The sequence below is a fragment of the Somniosus microcephalus genome, chromosome 3 (genome assembly GCF_052327205.1).
Source record: "Somniosus microcephalus isolate GS21.2 chromosome 3, FLI_Smic_1.0, whole genome shotgun sequence".
NCBI lineage: Eukaryota > Metazoa > Chordata > Chondrichthyes > Squaliformes > Somniosidae > Somniosus > Somniosus microcephalus.
The window spans coordinates 256,769,858-256,796,708 of NC_140989.1; positions in this window are offsets into that span (position 1 = coordinate 256,769,858).

Consider the following 26,851-nt stretch of genomic DNA (forward strand, 5'->3'; position numbering starts at 1 on the left):
TTCGTTCCTGGAGATCAGTGGATTGGAGGTCATGGCAAGAGACTCGGGCGTCGACCACGGGCAACCGCCCAGTCATCCAGCAGAGACTCGAGAATTGCGGGGGAGACTGTCGAGAGCCAGGCTTGGCTTTCCAGTCGAGGTGGTCCAGCGAAACGGGCTGGCAATAGGTAGTGCGCAGACCCTTCCCGGACAGCGGCGGGTTAGAGCCCGACCGAGCGGCACAGCAAAGGGCTGAGCAGTGTCGACGGGGGAGAGCGAGAGAGGGCAGAGCGCACAGGGTGCAGCCGGTGTTCAGGGGCCGAGCAGCGTCGAAGAGAGGGAGAGAGAGACGCGCAGAAACCCGCGAGGCGCCGCCATTGCCACAAGGACAGCCGAGAGCGGCGTTGGCAGCAGCGCACGAGAAGTGCGCAAAACCTACAGGGCGCCGCCATTGCCACGAGAACCGCCGGGAGCGGCGTTGGCAGCAGCGGGGGAGGAAGGAAAGCGCGGGAGACGCCATTTTAAGCCATTGGGAGACGCCATTTTAAACCACACCCAAAATGCCGATGAGTGGCAGTATCACCGCATTTGACAATGAAGTTGAAGATTGGACTACATATGTCGAACGAATAGAGGTATACTGCAATGCAAATGAGGTGTCAGATGACAAGAAAGTGTCGGCATTGTTAAATTTAATGGGTGCAAAGATGTATGGGTTATTACGAAATCTAGTAACCCCAACGAAGCCAATGGAAAAGAGTTTTGAAGACATAGTAACGATACTACAGGAACATTTAAACCCCACACCGCTGCTGATAGCAGAAAGATTCAAGTTTCACAAGCGGAACCAGCATAAGGATGAAAGCAATGCTGATTATTTAACAGAACTGCGCAAATTATCGAAACACTGCCAGTTTGGAGCGGGACTGGCAGATACCTTAAGGGACAAGTTTGTGTGTGGGCTTCAAAGTGAAGGAACCCAGAAACGGCTTTTATCTGAAAAGGACCTTACGCTGGAAAAGACTTTCAGCATTGCGGTATCATATGAAATAGCAGCACGGGGCGCTGCAGAGATACAACAGAGACCGCAAGAATATGGCACAAGCGAAATGTCATATAGAACAGAGAAGTGCTATCGCTGCGGCAGAACAACACACGACCAGAATGATTGCTGGTTCAAAGACAAAGTGTGCAGACAGTGTGGAAAAGTAGGACACATAGCACGAGTCTGCAGGTCGGGAAAGAAAACCAGCAATAAGAAACCTACCAAAGAAAAGTACAAGAAGGTACATAAGATGACGGAGAATAGTTCAGACGAACAAAAGAGTGATAACGACTCCGAAAGCAGGGAACTGAGTTGTCCGAAACTACATAATGTGATCACAACAGAGGAGCACCGAACCATTTGGGTCACTCTCAAGATAGCAGGAGTTCAGGTAAAGATGGAATTGGACACAGGATCAGCCCTAACAGTCATAAACCGACGGGACTACGAGCGGCTATTCTCACACATACCCTTGAGAGACACAAAAATTATTTTGAAGACGTACACGGGGCAAAAAGTCTACCCTAAAGGAAAAATAAGGGTGACCGTTATATATAACGGTAAGGAAACACCAAAACTAGGCCTGTATGTATTGCAAGATGGAGGACCACCATTACTGGGACGTGAATGGATCTGGAAAATACAACTGGATTGGCATTCCATACAGGCACTGACTGTGGCTGACAAAAAGGATAACGACGTCACACCTGGGCGACTGTCAAAGATCCTAACTGACGCGAAAGAAGTGTTCCAGCAAGGACTCGGAACACTAAAAGGCATGACAGCGACGATTAAAATTGAAGAAAACGCAAGCCCAAAATGTTTTAAGGCCAGGCCGTCGAAGCAGAGTTGGAGAGTCTGGAACGTTCAGGTGTACTGTCCAAGGTAGACTGGAGCGAGTGGGCTACACCCATCGTCCCTGTGATGAAAAAGTCGTTGAGCAGCACGCCTGGGGAACCAAGGAAGGTTCGCATCTGTGGGGACTTTAAGGTAACAGCGAACCCGGTCCTTCACACCATACAATATCCACTTCCGCGGATTGAAGATATTTTCGCCTCGCTATCTGGAGGGAAACGCTTTACTAAGATTGATCTGGCCCAGGCGTATCTGCAAATGGAGGTAGAACAAGCATCAAAAAAATACCTTACAATCAACACCCATAAAGGTCACTACCAATACAACCGGCTGGTAGTCGGAGTAGCATCAGCTCCGACTATTTGGCAGAGGGCAATGGAACAAGTCCTGCAAGGTATCCCAGGGACCCAGTGTTATTTGGATGACATCCTGGTCACGGGCGAAAATGACAGTGACCACCTTGCCATCCTGGAGCAGGTGCTCCCTAGATTGCAGGAATATGGGCTCCGAGCTAACCGCCCCAAATGCGAGTTTTTTAGAAAACAGATCTCGTATTGTGGCCACGTTATCGATAAAGAGGGGTTACATAAGTACCCAGAGAAGATTGAGGCAGTAGTCAAGGCTCCAGCACCGGAAAATGTGTCACAACTGAGGTCGTTCCTCGGGCTGGTAAACTACTACCATAAGTTCTTGCCAAATTTGTCTACAATACTACACTCACTGAACACCCTACTGCAAACTGGGGTGCCATGGAAGTGGAGTGACGAATGTAGACGAGCTTTCCAAAAGAGCAAAACAATAATCACATCGATAGAGGTATTGGCCCATTACAACCCGGCATTACCAATTCGGTTGGCATGTGATGCGTCACCCTACGGCATTGGAGCGGTGCTGTCGCACAAATTCTCGGATGGCTCAGAGAGGCCAATAGCCTTTGCGTCATGATCACTAACCTCAGCCGAGCGTAACTATGCCCAGGTTGACAGGGAAACCCTCAGCCAAGTGTGGGGAGTGAAAAAGTTCAATCACTATCTGCACGGGCAGAAATTCACCTTGCTGACTGATCACCAGTCTCTTGTCTCCATTTTTAATCCGAAGAAGGGTGTTCCGGTGATGACTGCGCAACGACTACAAAGATGGTCACTTTTTCTAGGGGCGCACCACTTTGAGATTGAATATAAGGGCACGAAACAGCATGGAAATGCTGATGGGCTATCACGCCTGCCACTGCCTACTGCGGAGGAAGCACCAGCAGTGGATCCTGTCGAAATATTCCATTCGGCTATAGTTGAATACCTACTGGTAACTAACGCTTGTATCGAAAAGGAAACCCGAAATGACCCGACACTGTCTCGGGTATATGATTTGACGGTGAAGGGATGGCCAGCACATGGCGACTCACTGTTGCCAGCATTCTCGACAAGGAGAGAACAGCTGTCAGTGTGCCGGGGGACCTTGATGTGTGGATCCTGAGTGGTAATTCCACCCAAGTTAAGGGATAGAGTACTCAATGAGCTTCATGAGGGTCATCTGGGAGGGGTAAAAATGAAAAGGCTAGCCAGGGCTTATGTGTGGTGGCTGGGAATCGATAAACAAATCAAGGACCTGACCAAGAGCTGCTCAGGATGCCAGAAAGTCCAAAATGCCCCACCACAGGCCCCTCTACACCCATGGGAGTGGCCCTCATCTCCATGGCAATGGGTGCATATTGATTTTGCTGGTCCATTCATGGACTCAATGTTTTTAATAGCCGTGGATGCGCATTCGAAATGGCCTGAGGTCATCAAAATGTCCTCCAGCACCACGGAGAAAACTATTGCAGTCCTATGGACCATTTTTGCCAGGAATGGCTTGCCAGAACAGATTTGCTCCGACAATGGACCACAGTTTGTGTCCGAAGAGTTCCGGAGGTTCTTGAAAAAGAATGGGGTAAGGCATTACACATCCGCCCCGTATCATCCAGCCACAAATGGATTGGCTGAGAGGTTCGTACAAACCTTTAAGAAGGCAATAAAGGCTATGTACAATGACAACATTCCGCTGCAGCACAAGGTGGACAATTTCTTGTTCGCCTACCGGAATGCGACACATGCAGTCACCAACCAGGCCCCAGCCATGATGTTCTTTAACCGAAGGTTAAGATCTCGCCTGGATTTGCTCAGACCAAACGTACGAAGAGATGTTGAGAGTAAGCAATTCCAGCACATCCATGAGAAGCCAACAAGGAGCTTCAATGTAGGGCAACCAGTCTTGGCCCGCGACTACCGAACAGAAAAATGGCAGCCAGGAACGATATGCACACGGCAGGGCCCACTAATGTACACAGTGGACATTGGGGAGAGCATCATGAGACGCCATGCTGACCAGATCCTAGAGTCACAGGAACAAGTCAACCCCATGCCTCGCCCATACGTACCTGGTGATGAACCTGACGTACAGGTCACATCTACCCCAGAAACAGTAGCATCGGAAGCTGATGAACCAACCGACGACAGGGGGCCAGAATCGCCTCCGCACCAAGAGCAAGACACTCGGGAAAGGCACTATCCAGAAAGGATCAGGAAGCCTCCCCAAAGACTGAATATATAAATAGACTATTTTCAGCTAATGTTGCATGTTAAAAGTGTTAATTGTAATTAGTTTGATATTTAATTGTTAAATGAGTGTTATGGTACTGTTAATCTAAAAGGGGAGGAATTGTAATGTATATACCTTTAAGGGGGGAACTATCTTTTACAGCTCATGTATACTGCAGTACCGGCAGTGACCACACCTATATATAGCACTGAGTAGTAATCTGTACAGATCAGTTCCCGTGTGAGCCACGTTGAGTAAACACCTGTTGTACCGTTCTCCTGCAGTCTGTGTCTTATTATACACAGACTCAACACCAATCAAGTGGGCTGCTTTGTCCTGGATGGTGTCAAGCTTCTTGAGTGTTGTTGGAGCTGCACTCATCCAGGCAAGTGGAGAGTATTCCATCACACTCCTTTCCGTGGACTTCAATGGAAAGCAAAATCGAGCAGGACATATAACAGGTAGCTGATACGATATCGTCCATTTTACACCATCGCTGAAAGTTAAAATTACCCCCTGGTTGGTGTGTTGTTTCAGGATTGCAAAGGTACGGCACCAGTAGGACAACATAACGTTATGTGATAAATTGAAAAAAATGGCACACCATTCAGCCCATTTATGTATCAGTGTCTGTGATAAAAAAAAATCAAATGCAGCAGGTAGTATATTTAATCCAATTGCATAATGCATTAAGCCTTTACACTGAAATAAGAAATTTCAAAAAAGTTTGCCAGAATTACAATTGCAAATGCCTGAAACAATGCAGGCTATGGAAAAACTCACATAGTGGTGGAAGGGAGAGGGAAATCTGGAAAGGAGCAGAAACACAAAAAAAGCCAAAAAGCAGTGGTTTCAGATAGTGGATAAAGCCTTGCCCTCAGCCCTAACCCACACCCCACTCCCCTCTCCGAGCAGGTATCATGGACCCCCGCCTACGAAGCAGTAAGTCGTAGATTGCATTATCCACACATCAGCTGGCTCAAATTCCTATATATTCATCACCGGCTGCATTTTCCATTCCAAACAATCCACTGGCTGCCAATTCCTTCCCCCTCCACCCCAACTCGCTGCAATTCCTCCTCATAAGTTACTCCTACCCCGCTTCACTTCCCCTTTTACAATACCCCCTCCCTGATAACGCTCATATGAAGCACCTTGGGACATTTTACTGCGGTGAGGGCGTTATCTAAATACAGGTTGTGGTAGAAACATTTGGTTCAGTTTATGTGCTGTCTCACGCTTTGGAGATCATAAGACAACAGGGCAAACGTAATATAGCAGTTTATAAAGGCTTTTTACAAGAGGGAAACCTAAGTGAAGGAACAAAGCCTAGTTATGGGGCATCACCAAGGTTAAAAAAGGAGGCAAAGCAAATGATTAGGCTAAGTCAAGCTTGGGTTTTAATAGCCAACATAAATATTGTTTTAATAGCTGGAAGATTGAATCATTCCTTTAACTGACTTTGCGTACTCATTCTATTCTTCATTACAGTGATTCACTGATTCCCGCTATCCCATTTAAAGTAGACACTGTGGGGATGAGGTTTGTTTGTATGAGTGTGTCAGTTATGCTCAATCGGGGGTATCATGGCAGCTATTAGTGTATTTATATTCCAACGTGCGCTATCTGTTGCTTAGTGCTGCACTGTACACAATGACTCTTGCTGTGAAATGTGCTCATAGCTCAGTGGGAATTACGCCTGCGGTTTGTTAATATTCCTGCCACACCAACACACCAGGAGTGCCTTCAATTCTGTTTGAGGTTTTATTAGCAATAGGAGAGTTAAATATAGACAATGTGTTAGACTTCTGCATTCGTACTTAACACTTTCATCGATCATATTGCAACAGTGACTCCACTTCAAACAGTACTTCATTGGCTGTAAAGCGCCTTGAGACGTCCGGTGGTCATGAAAGGCGCTATATAAATGCAAGTCTTTCTTTCTTTAATATCTTTTTACCATGTAATCATTTTGAACCTGTAATCAAGGGAGTTTCACTGTGAAACTTTTACTCTAAAAACCTTACCTTGAAAAATGGGGCAAAACAAATTGAAAAATTACTCTAAAGTACATGTAAAAATAGAAGATATCAGTTAATTAAGTTCTGTACATACATGCAAAGCACAGCCAACACCATCAGGTGTCTTTCTTACAGAAAGGAAAGGTTGGATTTGATATGAATCCACCTATTATATTATTGATGCTGTGCTCAAGATCTCCTAGACTGGAAGCTGGATAATATGTTCCTCTCTGCTACACACCATACAAGTGCCAGGCAATGACCATCTCCTACAAGAGAGAGTCTAACCACCTGACCTCTCCACCCCCAAACCCATGGCATTCAATGGCATTCCCCACCATCAACATCCTGGGAGTCACCATTGACCAGAAACTCAACTGGACCAGCCACATAAATGTCATGGCTACTAGTGCTGGTCAGAGGTTGGGTATTCTGTGGCGACTGGTTCACCTCCTGACTCCCCAATGCCTCTCCACCATCTACAAGGCATGTCAGGAGTGTGATGAAATACTCTCCACTTGCCTGGATGGGTGAAGCTCCAACAAAACTCAAGAGGCTCAACACCATCCAGGACAAAACAGTCCGAATGATCGGCACCCCATCCACCACCTTAATCATCCACTCCCTCCACCACTGGTGCACTGTGGCTGCAGTGTGTACCATCTACAAGATGCACTGTAGCAACTCACCAAGGCTTCTTTGGCAGCATCTCCCAAATGTGCAAAATCCATCACCTAGAAGGAAAAGGGCAGCAGACGCATGGAACACCTCCAAGTTCCCCTCCAAGTCACACACTATCCTGCCTTAGAAGTATATCGCCGATCCTTCATCGTCGCTGGGTCAAAATCCTGGAACTCCCTACCTAACAGCACTCTGGGTGTACCTTCACCACACGGACTGCAGTGGTTCAAGAAGGCGGCTCACCACCACCTTCTCAAGGGCAATTAGAGATGGGCAATAAATGCTGGCTTTGCCAGCGATGCCCACATTCCATAAATGATTTTTTTTTAAACGTAACAATTTCATTCTCATCACTCATTCCATTGATTCAATTTGCTTTCAGTCCCTCAATATGACTAATTTAATTTTCCTGTCTGAGACTTTAGCGTGAATTTCTGTGGAGGTTCTCTCACTTGTCCATTATTAACTTCAACGGAAGAACTGCAGAAATCCCAGAAAGACATTGTAAGCTCCACTTACACTGTTAGTTAGGGATTCCGCAGCTCTTCTGCTGAACTTGCATAAGATTGTAAATCCACCCATTTACAATTACATTTAAAATCTGTTGAATTTTATGTATTATCTATACACACACATCTTTTATTTGTATCAGTTACTGATACAAAAGTCTATAGATTCGTTACTAAATCACCAATAACTTCTGAATTAATGTATTTTTAAATTATGCTCTTGATCGTATTTTGTAGATGGAATCATGTAACTTAATGATAATTTTATTTAAATATTTCTTTGTCACTCATATATAACTTTTTTATATGATTGTACAGTAAAGATTCAACACCCACTATGTTAGATTAAACTTAAAATTTAATGTGACCAGGGTCCCGGCTTAAAACGCTTCATGATTGAAGTCACCAGAACTGCTCCATCTAATTGGGCCAGGTAATAAGCTGGCTTAATAGGCTCCATTAAGGTAAGTTCACTTTCTACAGTGGGATGGATCCAGCAGCGGGATCGCAACCCGCCACCGACACCGGCCGTACCGGGCCCACCAAGGTAAGGAAAATTCCGGCCATAGAATTTACAGCACAGAAACAGGCCATTCGGCCCTACTGGTCCACACTGGTGTTTATGCTCCACACGAGCCTCCTCCTACCCTACTTCAACTAATTCTTTCAACATATCCTTCTATTCCTTTCTCCCTCATGCATTATTTAGCTTCCCCTTAAATGTATCCATGCTATTCGCCTCAACTATTCCTTGTGGTAGCAAGTTCCATATTCTAACTACTCTCTGGGCAAAGAAGTTTCTCCTGAATTCCTTATCGGATTTATTAGTAACTATCTTATATTTATGACCTCGAGTTTTGGAATCCCCATAAGTGGAACTGTTTCTTTCTTTCTGCCCATAGACCCTGTGTAGGAGCAGGAGATTACTGACTCAGAAGATTGTGCTTTCTTTCTAGCAACTAAGAGCACTGTGTTATGACATTTATGCATAGCCTTCAGTGATACAGTGAACAATACCAGCACCTTTCAAAGTTCATCTCAGCCCTGTGAAGAAATCCTGAGGGCTCGGCTTGCCAATTAGTAAGATATATTTGCTCTTCATAAGTAGCAAGACAGGGAGGAATGTTGAAAGTAAATATACTATAACTACACCTATGTGCTTTGAACTTAATTTAAAGCAATGCTTCAGGGCCTGCTGTCTGTGTTGACGTATTTTAGGTTATATAGCTTTCCACCGAAATGCCAGTCTCCTCCCACACTGCCGAGAGTGAAGTAAGTTATATAATGTAGTTAACGTTTCAGGTCGATGGCCTTTCGTCAGAACTGGAAAAAAGCAGGAAATGGAACAGATTTTTAAGCAAGTGTAGGGGCTGGGAAAGAGGGGAGGGGATGAAAGAACAAAAAGGAAGGTCTGTGATAGGAAAGAAGGCAGGAGAGGTTATATTCAAGGCAAAAGGAGATGGTAATGGGACAGGTTAAGAAACAAAGGATGGCTCTAGATGAACTGTAAAATGTGAAGTTTAAGCTGACTATTCAATCACATGCCCCGATTTTCACACCCTTTCTGTCCAGGGTCTGGTTTTGGCCGATGTTACAAGTTGGGCTCTGTCCCAGTTCTGCTTCATCATACTGACAGCAATAGACAGTTTCCGTGAACAGACCCACATCTCCAATGATCTGAAACTTACATTGTTATGTATGTCACAGGATTAGCAATCACCCGTTTACTGCAATATTTCACACTGGAGATGCCATGGGCTGCAGCCCTGCACAACTGTTCACCCCAGACTAAAACCTCCTCCAGCCCTACAAACCTTAATGATCTCTGTGCTCCTCCAATTCTGGCCTCTTATGCATCCAGTTTCATTGCTCCACCATTGGCAGCCGTGCCTTCTGCTGCCTAGGCCCTAAACTCTGCAATTCCCTCCCAAAACCTCTTCCCCTCTCTACCTCTCTCTCCTCTTTAAGGGCTTTAAGAACTTATATTTTACTACTCTGTGTTCAAGCTTCAAAAGGGTATTTAATTAGGGGAAAATACCTTATGCAGCTGAAGAAAGAAGAACCGGGGGAGAAGAGAGGATTTTTTTTTTAAGCAGTGAGTTGTTGTGATCTCAAATGCATTGCCTGAAAGGGTGTTAGAAGCACATTCAATAGTAACTTTCAAAAGGGAATCGGATAGATACTTAATAAAGGAAAAATTTGCACAGTAATGATGGACCAAATGGCCTCTTTCTGTGCTGTATGATTCTATGAAAGATAGATAAAATGAAAACAAAATAAAAAAATAGAAAAGATAAGTACAGCGAAAGCTCATAGATACATATATTATTGCAAACATCATTTGTAATTAATTAACAAAATTATTAGTGCAATGTGCGTTTGTCCTATTGACAGGTAAATTGTATATACAATTTTTGTTAGCCATCACCTAAATTCATTGGAAAATTACTTTTTTATACCTCTTTAAAGCTTAAAACCCTGTGACTTAGCTTTTGGAAATCCTAGAGCGAGTCCAACCTTTAATGTTTTATTGCTGCCTAGTGTTTTGATGAGGCACTGCCAGTGCATGTCATCGACTAGGCAGCATGAACACTGAGAGGGCATTCTCATTGAACTCTGAAGACAATATTATATGTTACACTGCTGCTGTCTAATAAAGTGAGTTTCTGGTAAAGGGCATTTAGATAAATTAGCAGCACTGTGAAAACCAAATAAATTAACTGACAAGTTTTATACGTCAGTGCTGTGTCCATTGCCCTTTCCTCTGCCGTATATACTGAGGCAAAGTGGATTAATGTTGTACTTTATAACTACTGCTAACAGCTAAATAGCACCATTGACATACATAGCCATAAGATGCAGTACAGTGGTCATTATGCCTGCAAGCCAGGATTAATTTACCATAAATGAATTGATTCATTTACATTGCCATCAGAAACTTTTCTATCAGTTGCTGTTACATTAATGGGAACATAACATAGAACTCAATGCCTGTCAGACGTATATATCATTTTATACATCACAAAAATGCCCATTTCTCTCTCTTAGGCAGTCCCTCGGAACCGAGGATGACTTGCTTCAACATTAAGAATGAGTTCTCAGGTGACTGATGAGTCCAATGCGGGACCTACAGTCTCTGTCACAGGTGGGGCAGACGGTGGTTGAAGGGGCGGGTGGGTGGGGTGCTTGGGTTGACGTGCGCTCCTTCCGCTGTTTGCGCTTGGCTTCCGCTTGCTCCCGGCGAAGAGACTCAAGGTGTTCAAGCGCCTTTCCGGATACTTCTCCTCCACTTTGTGCGGTCTTGGGCCAGGGATTCCCAGGTGTCGGTGGGGATGTTGCACTTTTTCAAAGAGGCTTTGAGGGTGTCCTTGAAGCGTTTCCTCTGCCCACCTGGGGCTCTCTTGCCGTGTTGGAGCTCCAAGTAGAGTGCTTGTTTTGGGAGTCTCGTATCGGGCATGCTGACAATGTGACCCGTCCATCGAAGCTGATCGAGCATGGTCAGAGCTTCGATGCTGGGGATGTTGGCCTGAGCGAGAACACTGACATTGGTGTGCCTGTCCTGCCAATGGATTTACAGGATCTTGCGGAGGCAGCGTTGGTGGTACCTCTGCAGTGCTTTGAGTTGCCTGCTGTACAAACTCTGAATATTCTGGATTCTCTTCAATTCTCAATTCAGCAAATCTTGAATCAACAAAAGACGCCCACATGAGATAGATTGGGCCTCAGCTTCGCTGTTTTCTTATTCCAAATTTTACCCATGTTAAACAAAATAAATCAAAAAATGTGATTGTGCCAGTGAAAGAATCACCATTTATATAAATACAAAAATATCATCAGTTTGAATGCTGCACATGCACCATAGCAAGGTACAGTGAGTATTCCAGTCCACTGAAGGATGTAGCCTGAGAGTCGCAGAATCATAGAATCATAGAAATTTATGGCACAGAAGGAGGCCATTCGATCCATCGTGTCTGTGCTGGCTGAAGAAGAGCGATCCAGTCTAATCCCACTTTTCAGCTCTTGGTCAGTAGCCTTGTAGGTTACGGCACTTCAAGTGCAAATCCAAGTACTTTTTAAATGCGGTGACAGTTTCTGCCTCTATCACTCTTTCAGGCAGTAAGTTCCAGACCTCCACCACCCTCTGGGTGAAAAAGGTTCTCCTCAACTCCCCTCTAATCCTTCTACCCATTCTTTAAATCTGTGCTCCCTGGTTATTGGCCTCTGCTAAGGGAAATAGGTCCTTCCTATCCACTCTATCTAGGCCCCTCATAATTTTATACACCTCAATCAAGTCTCCCCTCAGCCTCCTCTGTTCCAAAGAAAACCACCCCAGCCTATCCAGTCTTTCCTCATAGCTAAAATTCTCCAGTTCTGGCAACATCCTTGTAAATCTCCTTTGTACCCTCTATAGTGCAATCACAGCTTTCCTGTAATGTGGTGACCAGAACTGTACATAGTAGTCTAGCTGTGGCCTAACTTGTGTTTTATACAGTTCAAGCATAACCTCCCTGCTCTTATATTCTATGCCAATGCTAATAAAGGAATATATCCCGTATGCCTTCTTAACCACCTTATCTACCTGTCCTGCTACCTTCAGGGATCTGTGGACATGCACTCCAAGGTCCCTCTGTTTTCCTCTACAATTCTCAGTATCCTACCATTTATTATGTATTCCCTTGCCTTGTTAGCCCTCCCCAAATGCATTACCTCACACTTCTCCGGATTGAATTCCATTTGCCACTTTTCTGCCCAACTGACCAATCCATTGATACCTTCCTGCAGTCTATAACTTTCTTCCTCACTATCAACTACACAGCCAATATTTGTATAATCTGCAAACTTCTTAATCATGCCCCCTACATTGAAGTCTAAATCATTGATGTTACCATAAAAATCAAGGGACCTAGTACTGAGCCCTGCAGAACCCCACTGGAAACAGATTTACAGTCACAAAAACACCCGTCAACTATTACCCTTTGCTTCCTGCCACTGAGCCAATTTTGGATCCAACTTGCCACTTTCCCTTGGATGGGCTTTTACTTTTCTGACCATTCTGCCATGTGGGACCTTGTCAAAAGCCTTGCTAAAATCTATGTAGACTATATCAAATGAACTACCCTCATCAACGCTCCTTGTTAACTCCTCAAAAAATTCAATCAAGCTAGTGAGACATGACCTTCCCTTAACAAATCCATGCTGACTATCCTTGATTAATCTGTGCCTTTCTAAATGACGATTAATACTGTCCCTCCAATAATTTGCCCACCACCAAGGTTAGGCTGACTGGCCTATAATTACTCGGTCTATTCCTTTCTCCTTTTTAAAACAACGATACATTAGCAGTCCTCCAGTCCTCCGGCACCACACCTGTAGCCAGAGAGGATTGGAAAATGATGGTCAGAGCCTCCACTATTTCTTCCCTTGCTTCTCGTAACAGCCTGGGATACGTTTCATCCAGGTCTGGCGATTTATCTACTTTCAAAGATGCTAAACCCCTTAATACTTACTCTCTCGCTATGTTTATCTCATCTAATATTTCATACTCCTCCTCCTTAGCTACAATATCTGTTTTGTTCCTCTCTTTTGTGAAGACAGACGCAAAGTATTCATTAAGAACCAAACACACAAGCTTCCTTTTTGGTCCCTAATAGGCCCTACACTTTCTTTAATTATCCTCTTGCTCGTTATGTACTTATAAAACATCTTTTATATTCTTCAACCACATCACTTATCATCATTCCCCAGTATAGTGCATGCACTCATATATTTTAAAAATAGCTATACAGGCTAATGTGCCATTAGGTTTTCTTAAAATCTAATGATAAAATAGCTTAGCAAACTATAAATCATGTCATCATAGAATCATAGAATGATACAGCACAGAAGGACAACATTCGGCCCATCGTGCCTGTGCTGACTCTTTGGTAGAGCTGTCCAATTAGTCCCACTTCCCTGCTCTTTCCTCATAGCCCTGCAAATGCTTCCCCTTCAAGTATTTATCCAATTCCCTTCTGAAAGTTATTATTGAATGTGCTTCCAGCACCCTTACAAGCAGTGCGTTCCAGATCACAACAACTCACTGCTTAAAAAAAATCTTCTCATCTTCCCTCTGGTTCTTTTGCCAATTACCTTAAATCTGTGTCCTCTGGTTACCGACCCTTCTGCTACTGGAACAATATCTGCTTATTTACTCTTACAAACCCTTCATGATTTTGAACACCTCTATTAAATCTCCCCTTAACCTTCTCTGCTCTAAGAAGAACAACCCCAGCTTAGGGACATAGGAACATCGGAGGAGGAGTAGACTATTTAGCCCCTCGAGCCTGTTCTGCCATTCAATTAGATCATGGCTGATCTGTGATCTAACTCTATATACCCGCCTTTGGCCCATATCCCTTAATACCTTTGGTTAATAAAAATCTATCTATCTCAGATTTAAAATTAGAATTGACCTAGCATCAATTATCGTTTGCGGAAGAGAGTTCCAAACTTCTACCATGCTTTGCATTTCCTAACTTCATTCCTGGCCTGGCTCTAATTTTTAGATTATGCCCCCTATTCCTAGATTCCCCAACCATAGAATTATTTTCTCTCTATCTACCCTATTAGTTCCCCTTAATATCTTGGAAACTTTGATCAAATCACCCCTTACCCTTCTAAATTCCAGGAAATACAACCTTAGTTTGTGTAATCTCTCCTTGTAATTTAACTCTTGGAGTCCAGGTATCATTCTGCACCCCCTCCAAGGCCAATATATCCTTCCTAAGGTGTGGTGCCCAGAACTGCTCACCGTTCTCCAGGTGTGGCTTTGTATAGCTGTAGCATAATTTCAATGCTCTTGTATTCTAGTCCTCTAGATGTAAAGGCCAGCATTCTATTAGTCTTTTTGATTATTTTCTGTACCTGTCCGTGGCAATTTATGATCTATTTACCTGGACCCCCCAAGTCTCTTTGGGCCTCCACTGTTTCGAGCTTTTCACCATTTAGAAAGTACTCTGTTCTACCCTTTTTGGTCCAAAGTGGATGACCTCACATTTGCCTACATTGAAATCCATTTGCCACAGTTTTGTCCATTCGCTTAATCTATCAATATCTCTTTCTATGCTTCCATCTACACTGCTTACAATGCCACCTATCTTTGTGTCATCGGCAAACGTAGATATGTGGCTTTCTATCCCATCATCTAAGTCATTAATAAATACGGTGAATATTTGATGCCCCAACACAGATCCCTGTGGGACACCACGACTCACATCCGCCAATTAAAGTACCTGCCCATTATCCCTACTCTCTGTCTCCTGTTGCTCAGTCAATTTCCTAACCAGGTCAATAATTTGCCTTCAATTCCATGAGCTTCAACTTTAGCTAACAGTCTCTTATGTGGGACTTTATCAAATTCCTTCTGGAAGTCCATGTACCATTACCATCAAGCCGGGAGATCAACCCTGGTTTAACGAAGAGTGCAGGAGAGCATGCCGGGAACAGCACCAGGCATATCGAAAACTGAGGTGTCAACCTGGTGAGGCTACAACACAGGACTACTTGCATGCCAAACAATGGAAACAACATGCGATAAACAGAGCTAAGCGATCTCACAACCATCGGATTAAATCAAAGCTCTGCAGTCCTGCCACATCCAGTCGTGAATGGTGGTGGACAATTAAACAGTTAACAGGAGGAGGAGGCTCCAAAAATATCCCCATTCTCAATGATGGTGGAGCCCAGCACGTGACAGGGGGCTAAAGGGGGGGAGGAGCTAAACACGATCAAAATCACTAAGGAAGTGGTACTCGGTAAAATAATGGGACTCAAGGCGGATAAATCACCTGGACCTGATGGCTTACATCCTAGGGTCTTGAGGGAAGTGGTGGTAGGGATTGTGGATGCATTGGTAATAATTTTCCAAAACTCCCTGGACTCGGCAAAGGTCCCGGCAGACTGGAAAACTGCTAATGTAACACCCTTATTTAAAAAGGGCAGTAGACAGAAGGCTGGAAACTATAGACCGGTTAGCCTAACATCTGTGGTAGGTAAAATTTTGGAGTCCATTATTAAGGAGACAGTAACAGGACATTTGGATAATCATAATTTAATAGGACAATGTCAGCATGGTTTTATGAAGGGGAAGTCATGTTTGACAAATTTGCTGGAGTTCTTTGAGGAAGTAACCTATAGGGTGGATAAAGTGTATTTAGACTTCCAAAAGGCATTTGACAAGGTGCCACACAAAAGATTATTGCTTAAGATAAAAAATCACGGGATTGGGGTTAATATTCTGGCATGGATAGAGGATTGGCTATCTAACAGAAGGCAGAGAGTTGGGATAAATGGTTCATTCTCAGACTGGCAATCAGTAACTAGTGGTGTTCCGCAGGGGTCAGTGCTGGGTCCCCAACTCTTTACAATCTATATTAACGATTTGGAGAAGGGGACCGAGTGTAACATATCAAAGTTTGCAGATGATACTAAGATGGGAGAGAAAGTAGTGAGTGAGGAGGACATAAAAAACCTGCAAGGGGACATCGACAGGCTAAGTAAGTGGGCAGAGATTTGGCAGATGGAATACAATACTGGAAAGTGTGAGGTTATGCACTTTGGCAGGAAAAATCGTAGAGCAAGTTATTATCTTAATGGCAAGAAACTGGAAAGTACTGAAGTACAAAGGGATCTTGGGGTCCTGGTGCACGAAACTCAAAAGGTTAGTATGCAGGTGCAGCAAGTGATTAAGAAGGCCAATGGAATGTTGGCTTTCATTGCTAGGGGGATAGAATATAAAAATAGGGAGGTATTGCTTCAGTTGTACAAGGTATTGGTGAGAACGCACCTGGAATACTGCGTACAGTTTTGGTGTCCATACTTAAGAAAGGACATACTTGCTCTCGAGTCAGTACAAAGAAGGTTCACTCGGTTAATCCCGGGGATGAGGGGATGGACATATGAGGAGAGGTTGAGTAGATTGGGACTCTACTCATTGGAGTTCAGAAGAATGAGAGGCGATCTTATTGAAACATATAAGATTGTGAAGGGGTTGGATCGGGTGGATGCGGGGAAGATGTTCCCGATGATGGGTGAAACTAGAACTAGGGGGCATAGTCTTAGAATAAGGGGCTGCTCTTTCAAAACTGAGATGAGGAGGAACTACTTCACTCAGAGGGTGGTAGGTCCATGGAATATGCTGCCCCAAAAAGCTGTAGAAGCTACATCATTACATAAATTTAAAACAGAAATAGACAGTTTCTTAGAAGTAAAGGGAATTAAGGGTTACGGGGAGCGGGCAGGAATTTGGACATGAGTCTAGGTTCGGATCGGTCATGGCCCTGTGGGTAGCAGAGCGGGCCCAGGGGCCGTGTAGCCTGATCCTGCTCCTATTTCGTGTGTCTAATTCTGTTAGATTCAGGAGATGGTTCTGTGATAGTGGATTGGCGGTTAGGATCAGATCAGCCATGACCTTATTGAATGGCGGAGCAGGCTCGAGGTGCCGATTCGCCTACTCCTGCTCCTATTTCTTATGTTCTTATGTTCTTAAAAGACAAGGCTGAAGCATTTGCAACTATCTTCAGCCAGAAGTGCCGAGTGGATGATCCATCTCGGCCTCCTCCTGAGGTCCCCAGCATCACAGATGCCAGTCTTCAGCCCATTCAATTCACTCCACGTGATGTCAAGAAACGGCTGAAGACACTGGATACTGCAAAGGCTATGGGCCATGACAACATTCCGGCAATAGTACTGAAGACTTGTGCTCCAGAACTAGCTGCGCCCCTAGCCAAGCTGTTCCAGTACAGCTACAACACTGGCATCTACCCGGCAATGTGGAAAATTGCCCAAGTATGTCCTGTCTACAAAAAGCAGGACAAATCCGACCCGGCCAATTACCGTCCCATCAGTCTACTCTCAATCATCAGCAAAGTGATGGAAGGTGTCGTCGACAGTGCTATCAAGCGGCACTTACTCAGCAATAACTTGCTAACTGATGCCCAGTTTGGGTTCCGCCAGGGCCACTCAGCTCCTGACCTCATTACAGCCTTGGTCCAAACATGGACAAAAGAGCTGAACTCAAGAGGTGAGGTGAGAGTGACTGCCCTTGACATCAAGGCAGCATTTGATCGAGTGTGGCATCAAGGAGCCCTAGCAAAACTGAAGTCAATGGGAATCAAGGGGAAAACTCTCCATTGGTTGGAATCATACCTAGCACAAAGGAAGTTGGCTGTGGTTGTTGGAGGTCATTCATCTCAATCACATGACATCACTGCAGGAGTTCCTCAGGGCAGTGTCCTAGGCCCAACCATCTTCAGTTGTTTCATCAATTACCTTCCCTCCATCATAAGGTCAGAAGTGGGGATGTTCGCTGATGATTGCACACTGTTCAGCACCATTCAAGACTCATCAGATACTGACGCAGTCCGTGTCCATATGCAGCAAGACCTGGACAACATTCAGGCTTGGGCTGACAAGTGGCAAGTAACATTCGCACCACACAAGTGCCAGGCAATGGCCATCTCCAACAAGCGAGACTCTAACCATCTCCCCTTGACATGCAATGGCATTACCATCGCTGAATCCCCCACTATCAACATCCTGGGGGTTACCATTGATCAGAAACTGAACTGGACCAGCCATATAAACACTGTGGCTACAAGAGCAGGCCAGAGGCTGGGAATTCTGCGGCGAGTGTCTCACCTCCTGACTCCCCAAAGCCTTTCCACCATCTACAAGGCACAAGTCAGGACTGTGATGGAATACTCTCCACTTGCCTGGATGAGTGCAGCTCCAACAACACTCAAGAAGCTCGACACCATTCAGGATAAAGCAGCCCGCTTGATTGGCACTCCATCCACCACCTTCAACATTCATTCCCTCCACCACTGGCGCACTGTGGCTGCAGTGTGTACCATCTACAAGATGCACTGCAGCAACTCGCCAAAGCTCCTTCAACAGCACCTTCCAAACCTGCGACCTCTACCACTTAGAAGGACAAGGGCAGCAGATGCATGGGAACATCACCACCTACAAGTTCCCCTCCAAGCCACACACCATCCTGACTTGGACCTGTATCGCCATTCCTTCACTGTCGCTGGGCCAAAATCCTGGAACTCCCTTCCTAACAGCATTGTGGGTGTACCTACACCCTATGGACTGCAGCGGTTCAAGAAGGCGGCTCACCACCATCTTCTCAAGGGTAATTAGGAATGGGCACTAAATGCAGGCCTAGCCAGCCAGCGACGCCCACATCCCATCAATGAATTAAAAAAAAAATAACATCCATAGATGTTCCCCTGTCCACTACTTTAGTCACCTCTTCAAAGAATTTAATGAGGTTCGTCAGGCATGACCTATCGATTACAAATCCATGCTGGCTCTCTCTGATCAGCTGAAAATTATCAAGGTGTTCAGTCACTCTATCATTAATTATAGACTCTAGTAATTTCCCGACAACAGATGTTAGGCTAACTGGTCTATAATTCCCTCACCTTTCTTAAATAGCGCAATATTCCAATCGAAAGGAACGGTTCCTGAATCGAGAGAACATTGGAAGAATATAGTTAGGGCATCTGCAATGTTCTCACCTATTTCCTTTAAAACCCTGGGATGGAAACCTTTTGGTCCTGGGGATTTGTCACTTATTGGTGCCATTATTTTCAACATTGCTGTTACTTTGCTTTCTTAATTTTGGTGAGACCCCGTCCCTGATTCAATATAAGTTTCCTTGGCTGTCTGGCATGCTATCCTTTTCCTTTACAGTTAATACTGCTGCAAAGAGGGAATGGTAGCATAGTGGGTATATTACTGGACTAATGATCCAGTAAAACATGAATTCAAATCCCACCATGACCGCTGGGGAATTTAAATTCAGTTAGTTAAATAAATTTGGAATAAAAAGCTAGTATCAGCAATGGTGACCATGAAACTATCCTTTTGTTGTAAAAACCTATCTGGTTCACTAATGTCCTTTAGGGAAGGAAATCTGCCGTCCTTACCTGGTCTGGCCTATATGTGACTCCAGACCTACGGCAATGTGGTTGACTCTTAACTGCCCTCTGAAATGGCCTAGCGAGCCATACAGTTGTAACAAACCACTACAAAAAACAATAAGAAGAATAAAACCGGAAGGACCACCCGGCATCAAATTCAGACATGACAACAGCACACCCAGCCCAGTCGACCCTGCAAAGTCCACCGTACTAAAATCTGGGGACTTGTGTCAAAATTGGGAGAGCTGTCCCACAGACTAGTCAAGCAACAGACTGACATAGTCATACACACAGAATCATACCTTTCAGTCAATGTCCCAGATTCCTCCATTACCATCCCTGGGTATGTCCTGTCCCACCGGCAAGACAGACCCACCAGAGGTGCCAGCACAGTGGTATACAGTCAGGAAGGAGTGGCCTTGGGTGTGCTTAACATTGACTCCGGACCCCATGAAGTCTCATGGCTTCAGGTCAAGCATAGACAAGGAAATCTCCTGCTGATTACCAACTACTGCCCTCCCTCAGCTGATGAATCAGTACTCCTCCATGTTGAACACCACTTGGAAGAAGCACTGAGAGTAGCCAGGGCCCAGAATGTACTCTGGGAGGGGGACTTCAATGTCCATCACCAAGAATGGCTTGGTAGCACCACTACTGACCGAGCTGGCTGAGTCCTGAAGGACATAGCTGCCAGACTAGGACTGTGGCAGGTGGCAAGAGAACCAACACGAGGGAAAAACCTACTTGACCTTGCCCTCACTAATCTACTTGTCGCAGATGCATCTGTCCAAGACAGCATTGGCAGCAGTGACCACCGCACAGTTCTTGTGGAGACGAAGTCCTGTCTTCACACTGAGGATGTGGTGTATGTAACCTGTTCCACCTTAAGAGAACTTAAGCCTGTTCCACCTTAAGAGATGTACTACTTTCTCTGGCTGCTGTATACGTAATACCGGTGGTGACCACCGGTATATAAGTACTGTGTAGTGATATTGTATTTAGTATAGTCCTGACCTCCAACTAGTAAAGTAGTCTGTGTCAGTAATTAATCTTAATACAACTGGAACACACAGACTTAACAGTGGCGACGAGTCCGATTCTTACCCTGCGGCAGTTTATATCCACGGCGGCTTTGTCCACGGAACGGGCGTCGAAGAGAGGCATCCACCCTCATCACCCTGCTGGAAGATACATCGCGCGGCAGGCATCGAGAACCCGGAGTGCAGAAGACATCCTGAACTCGAAGCCTCCATCAGCGGCAGTCAGCTATCTTCTTTCTACCTCGGTGGTGGGTAAGCCGGTCAGCGACGCGAGCAGAAAGTCGGCCGCGTTGGCTGTACAGACGGGGGGAGGAAGACGGAGGAATAAGGGCAGTGAGATCGATCGCGACCGGAGATAAGGGCCGGGCCGCATTCGGGCCGAAAGGCGCAGCGCGGGGACATCGATCGCGGCTGGTGATAAGGGCCGGGCCGCTTTCGGGCCAAAAAGGCGCAGCGTCTGGGGCGACTGAAGGCGCGAGAGCCGCGGTGAAGGTGAACGCAGCCGGTGCTAATAACCGGGCTGCAAGAAGGGCTGCGAGGCGTGACATCGGGGAAGTGCGAATGCCCGAGGGAGCCGCGGTGAAGCGGAGACAGCGTCGGGGGAGTTACTAACTGCTGGGAAAGGGGAGCAGCAGCGGCACGCCAAACGCCATTGCAGCCAGTGGGTGAAGACCGCCAAGCGCGGGAAAACCGCCATTTTGTAGGCGAAGGACGAAGACAAGAGTGGGAAGCCGCCATCTTGGGATAAAATAAATTGCAACGATGCCTAAACATGGGAACATTGATACCTTTGATGGCGACATCGAAGATTGGGCCATGTATGTAGAACGCATACAAAATTATTGTAAAGCAAATAAAATCCCAGATGCAGAGAAAGCACTAACGTTATTGAACTTAATGGGTGCGAAGACATACGGGCAATTGAAACACCTTTTATCACCAGATGAACCGGCGGATAAGACGTTCGAGGGGATTGTTACTGTCCTGAAAAATCATCTAAACCCCACGCTGCTGGTGCTAGCGGAACGATTTAAATTTTACAGCAGAAGGCAGCTGAAGGATGAAAGCAATGCTGAATATTTAATGGAATTGCGTAAGCTAGCAAAGTTCTGTCAGTTTGGAACGAGACTAACAGTCGCGCTAAGAGATAAATTTGTGTGTGGACTATTAAAAGAAGATACACAAAAGCGACTGCTCGAGGAGAATGAGCTGACGTTTGAGAAAGCGGTCACTATGGCAGCAGCACACGAAGCCGCAGCGAGAGGCACGGCAGTAATGCAGCTACGGTCACCGGAACACAGTACAAATAAATTGGGTTTGAGTACTGTAAAATGTTATCATTGTGGAAAGGCAACACACGATCAGAACCAGTGTTGGTTTAAAAACCAAGAATGCAGAACGTGTGGCAGGCTTGGCCACATAGCTAAAGTATGCCGGTCAGGAAAGAAGACCAGCAACAAAAAGTCACCGCAAGGAAAATACATAAAGGTGCACAAGGTGACAAAGACCAGTTCGAACGAACAGAAGTCAGATTCAGACGCTAGCAGTAATGAACTGGGTAGCTTAAGAGTACACAACGTTGGTAAGGATGCAGATCTCCAGACAATTTGGGTCACTCTTCAGATAGCAGGAGTCCAAGTAAAGATGGAATTGGACACTGGATTGGCATTGACGGTCATGAATAAGAAAGATTACAAAAGGTTATTCCAACATATTCCCCTACGGGATACGGAGATTATATTGAAAACATACACAGGGCAAAGAGTGTACCCCATCGGAAAGATAGAGGTAAAAGTGGTCCACAAGGGCGAAGAAAGCCAAGTAATGGACTTATATGTGCTACCTGAAGGAGGTCCACCACTACTGGGACGGGAGTGGATTAGGAAAATGAATATGGACTGGCACTCCTTAAAAGCACTAACGGTAGATTCCGGGGAAACAGATGTCAAACCTAAACGATTGTCCAAAATATTGGATGATGCTAAAGAGGTGTTCCAGCAAGGACTGGGAACACTGAAAGGAATTACGGCAAACATCAAGATTGATGAACATGCACAACCAAAATTTTTCAAAGCCAGACCGGTACCCTATGCAATACGACCTACTGTAGAAGCGGAACTGGAAGCGCTAGAACGTTCAGGTGTACTGTCTAAGGTAGATTGGAGTGAGTGGGCTACACCCATTGTTCCCATTATGAAACGTCCTTCGAGCAACAAGCCAGGAGAACCAGGGAAGGTTCGCATCTGTGGAGATTTCAAGATCACCGTTAATCCGGTGCTTCACACGGTGCAGTATCCGCTTCCGCGGATTGAGGATATTTTTGCTTCGTTGTCTGGCGGGAAACACTTCACCAAGATAGACCTGGCGCAGGCATACTTGCAGATGGAGGTTGATGAAGAGTCACGCCAGTACCTCACGATCAACACGCATAGAGGTTTGTACCGGTATAATAGGCTGGTTTTTGGAGTGGCATCGGCTCCGGCAATTTGGCAGAGGGCCATGGAGCAGGTATTACAGGGAATTCCAGGCACACAATGTTACCTGGACGATATTCTGATTACAGGTGATGGTGATGAAGAACACCTCGCAAACTTGGAACTGGTGCTCAACAGACTGAAAGAGTATGGACTTAGAGTTAATCGGCAGAAATGTGAGTTCTTTCAGAAGCGGATCTCGTACTGTGGTCATGTCATTGACCGGGAGGGGCTTCATAAGTCTCCTGACAAGATAGAGGCAGTTGTAAAGGCTCCCGCTCCGGATAATGTCTCTCAGTTGAGGTCGTTTCTGGGATTGATTAACTATTACCATAAGTTTCTACCGAATCTATCCACGGTACTGCACCCGCTGAACGCTCTTTTACAGAAGGGGGTACCATGGGAATGGAGTGAAAACTGTAAGAAGGCATTTCGCAAAAGCAAAGAATTGATCACCTCAGAGGAAGTGTTGGCTCACTTCAACCCGACACTGCCTATTCGGTTGGCTTGTGATGCTTCTCCATATGGTATTGGGGCAGTACTCTCACACAAGTTGCCAAATGGCACGGAAAGGCCAGTCGCGTTTGCATCCAGATCATTGACCTCCACTGAGCGCAACTATGCGCAGATCGATAGGGAGGCTCTCAGCCTTGTATGGGGAGTGAAGAAGTTTAATCATTACCTGCAGGGCCAAAAATTCACACTTCTGACAGACCATCAGCCGTTTGTATCCATTTTTAACCCTAAGAAGGGTGTTTCGGTGATGACAGCACAGCGACTCCAGAGATGGTCCCTTTTCCTAGGGGCACATCAATATCAAATAGAATTCAAAGGTACAAAGCAGCATGGCAATGCTGATGGGCTGTCGCGCCTGCCACTACCTGAAGCAGAAGAGACGACGAAAGTTGACCCTGTTGAGTTATTTCATTCGACCATCATCGAGTGTTTACCAGTCACCAATGCAAGTATTGAAAGAGAAACCAGGAACGACCCGACACTGTCCCGAGTTTACGAGGTGACAGTGAAGGGATGGCCAACACATGGTGATCCTCTGTTACCGGCATTCTCGGCAAGGCGAGACCAGCTGTCCGTCTGCCATGGTACTTTGATGTACGGGACAAGAGTGATTATTCCTCCCAAGTTACGGGAAAGAGTTCTAAAGGAACTGCATGAAGGTCATCTGGGGGGAGTTAAGATGAAAAGTCTTGCTAGGGCTTATGTATGGTGGCCGGGCATTGACCAACAGATAGAGGAGTTGACAAAAAGCTGCGTGGGGTGCCAAAAAGTGCAAAATGCACCTCCGATCGCACCGCTACACCCATGGGAATGGCCTTCAGCCCCATGGCAACGTGTACATATTGACTTTGCTGGTCCATTCATGGACTCCATGTTCCTAATTGCGGTGGACGCACATTCCAAATGGCCAGAAGTGATCAAGATGAATACCACTACTTCAGAAAAGACAATTGCGGTTTTAAGAACAATATTCGCAAGGAACGGATTGCCAGAACAGATATGTTCGGACAACGGACCACAGTTCGTGTCGGAAGAATTCCAAAAATTCTTAAAGAAGAATGGGGTGAAACATTATACCTCTGCCCCATATCATCCGGCAACAATCGGGTTGGCCGAGAGATTTGTCCAAACATTCAAAAAGGCAATAAAGGCCATGAACGATGATCAGATTCCACTACAACACAAGGTGGACAATTTCCTAATGGCATATCGAAACGCCGCTCATGCAGTGACTAACCAAAGTCCTGCCATGATGTTTTATAACAGGAGGTTGCGGTCCAGGTTGGACTTGTTAAAACCAAATGTGCGGAGGGAAGTGGGAAACAAACAGTTCCGGCATATTAATAACAAGTCCACTCGAAGTTTCGACGTAGGACAACCAGTGTTGGCAAGGGGCTATGGAAACGAAAAATGGCAGTCCGGAACAATTCGGGCCAAACAAGGACCTCTGATGTACACAGTAGATATTGGTAACAATGTGATAAGGCATCATACGGATCAACTGGTAGAATCAAGAGCAAGGGTCGAACCCATGGTTGCGACAGAGACAACTGTGGAAGACGTTAATGAACCTGAAGCATCTACCTCGGCAGGGACTGTACCTGATGATGACGTCCAATACATAGGAAACCAACAAGAAGAGTCACTTCCGCAACAAGAATCAGAGATCACTGAAAGGCGTTATCCAAACCGAATCAGAAGGCCTCCTGGGAGACTGAACCTTTGAACTGTTTATACCTGAAGTTATATATGTATATATGTTATGATGTTATGTTAAATGGGGATATGACTGTTAAGCTAAAAAGGGAGGATTGTGGTGTATGTAACCTGTTCCACCTTAAGAGAACTTAAGCCTGTTCCACCTTAAGAGATGTACTACTTTCTCTGGCTGCTGTATACGTAATACCGGTGGTGACCACCGGTATATAAGTATTGTATTTAGTATAGTCCTGACCTCCAACTAGTAAAGACCTGTTGAACTTTATTCTTGTAGTCTGTGTCAGTAATTAATCTTAATACAACTGGAACACACAGACGTAACAGAGGACACCCTCCATCGTGTTGTGTGGCACTACCACTGTGCTAAATGGATAGATTCAGAACAGATCGAGCAGCTCAAAACTGGGCGTCCATGAGGCGCTGTGGGCCATCAGCAGCAGCAGAATTGTATTCCACCACAATCTGTAACCTCATGGCCCAGCATATCCCTCACTTTACCATTACCATCAAGCCAGGGGACCAATCCTGGTTCAATGAGGAGTGTAGAAGAGCATGCCAGGAGCAGCACCAGGTGTACCTAAAAATGAGGTGCCAACCTGGGGAAGCTGCAACACAGGACTACATGCATGCTAAACAGCAGAAGCAGCAAACTATAGACAGAGGTAAGCGATCCCACAATCAACGAATCAGATCAAAGCTCTGCAGTCCTGCCACATCCAGTCGTGAATGGTGGTGGACAATTAAACAACTAAAGGGAGGAGGAGGCTCCATGAATATCCCCATCCTCAATGATGGTGGAGCCCAGCACGTAAGTGCAAAAGACAAGGCTGAAGCATTTTCAGCCAGAAGTGCCGAGTGCCAGAAGTCCTGAGGTCCCCACCATCACAGAAGCCAGTCTTCAGCCAATTCAATTCACACCATGCAATATCAAGAAACAGCTGAGCACACTGGATGCAGCAAAGAATATGGGCCCCGACAACGTCCCGGCTATCCTGTTGAAGACTTGTGCTCCAGAACTAGCTGCACCTCTAGCCAAGCTGTTCCAGTACAGCTACAACACTGGCATCTACCCGACAATGTGGAAAACTGACCAGGTATGTCCTGTCCGCAAAAAGCAGGACAAATCCAATCCAGCCAATTACCACCCCATCAGTCTACTCTCAATCATCAGCAAAGTGATGGAAGGTGTCATCGACAGTGCTATCAAGCGGCACTTACCAATAACCCGCTCACAGTTTGGGTTCTGCCAAGACCACTCGGCTCCAGACCTCATTACTGCCTTGGTCCAAACATGGACAAAAGAGCTGAATCACAGAGGTGAGGTGAAAGTGACTGCCCTTGACATCAAGGCAGCATTTGACTGAGTGTGGCATCAAGGAGCCCTAGTAAAATTGAGGTCAATGGGAATCAGGGGGGAAACGCTACACTGGCTGGAGTCATATGGAAGATGGTTGTAGCTGTTGGAC